Source organism: Protopterus annectens, chromosome 7.part0 (genome assembly GCF_019279795.1).
Source record: "Protopterus annectens isolate FY-2018-M chromosome 7.part0, PAN1.0, whole genome shotgun sequence".
In the NCBI taxonomy this organism is placed as follows: Eukaryota; Metazoa; Chordata; order Ceratodontiformes; family Protopteridae; genus Protopterus; species Protopterus annectens.
In genome coordinates, this window is record NC_056739.1 from 507,717,743 (window position 1) to 507,719,253 (window position 1,511).

Genomic DNA, 1,511 nt, shown 5'->3' on the forward strand with positions numbered 1-1,511 from the left:
GGACCTCCTTTCCCCTCATCTAATGCATTGGCAACCATCTCAAAGATGTCCACCAGGTTTAGGAGGCTTGATCTGCCCTTAACAAAGCCAAACTGGGTAGGGTCCAAGGTTTGGAGGTTCCCAATGTCTCTGTTAACGAGTTCCATGATGATACATTCCATAGCCTTGCAGACCAGGCTAGTCAGGCTTATAGGACGATAGTTCCCGGGGTCCGTTGTGGCTCCACCTTTGTGGAGCGGGATAACTGTTGCTGTGCACCACTCTGTGGGTATGTAGCCTGTAGAGAGGCTGAGTTTGAACAGTGTGTTTAGGTGAGGGGTTAGTTCATTTTGGAGCTCTTGTAAGACACAGCCTGGGACACCGTCTGGTCCCATTGAAGCTGTATTTTTGGCTTTGGATATGGCTGTTTTCACCTGTGTGTTGGTGATTGATGGGGTCCTACATTCTTCTGGTATGGTTATGGGCCCTTTATGGGGTGAGAGGGTGGTGATGTTTGCACTAAACCTGTCTGCCAGAATGTTGGCAATATCAGTCGGTTCAGTGTATTTTGTGCCATTCTGCACTAACTCAGAGCAGATCTGAGAGTTTCCCCTTAGGTTCTTGACATAGCTAAAGAACGCTTTGTGGTTATCTTTGTAGACATTGGCAATTTTTCTTTTGAAACTAGCCTTGGATGGTTTAATGAGGGATCATAGTTTCTTGCTGATACTGTGCAGGGATGTCTTTCCTTTTTGGGATTTTACTCTTTTCTGTACTAGTTTCCTCCTTCTGTTGTATAGCTTGTTTATGGCAGGGGTCCACCAGACTGGTTTTCTTTTCTTGGAGCAGTGAGTCTTGGTTTTACTTGGGATAGCACGATCCATGCATTCTTGCAGATGCTCATAGAGTGCCTTTGTAAAGGTTTCAGCAGCTTGGACAGCATTATCCTTTAGCATTGGGGCTGTGAACCTTTCCACCTTGGTCTTAAGTAACGTGACGTTTGCTTTTGAAAAGTTTTTCATGGTGGTTTCCTTGATTGGTGGTGGGGGCGGAATGTGGATATCCAGAGCGATTAGTCTATGGTCTGATCTAACCAGTGAGGGGTTGACCTCCAGTGTGGAACACCGGTCGCCCATGTTGGTGATGACCAGGTCCAATATTTTGTTCCCTATGGTGGGGGTGTTGACCAGTTGATCCAGCGCATTCGAGTTTATAAATTCTAGGAAGCATTAGGCAAGGGAGTTAGTACTTGAGTAGTTCTCCCCACTTTATGTTTGGGTAATTGAAATCACCCAGTATTAGGGTGTTTGGTAGGACCTTTATATTTCCCAGTGTCTCCAGAAATGCGAAATGGGGGTCCTGGGCCATGGTGGGTGATCTGTAGCAAGCTACAATTTGGATTGCAGTTTTGCCTGTTGTTAGTTACACATGGATGATCTCTGATGCATTGTGCTGCGTCACTAACCTGGGGATGTGGATATCCCTGATGAATATGGATACACCCCTGCCTTTTGTGTTTTGGTCCTGGTTCT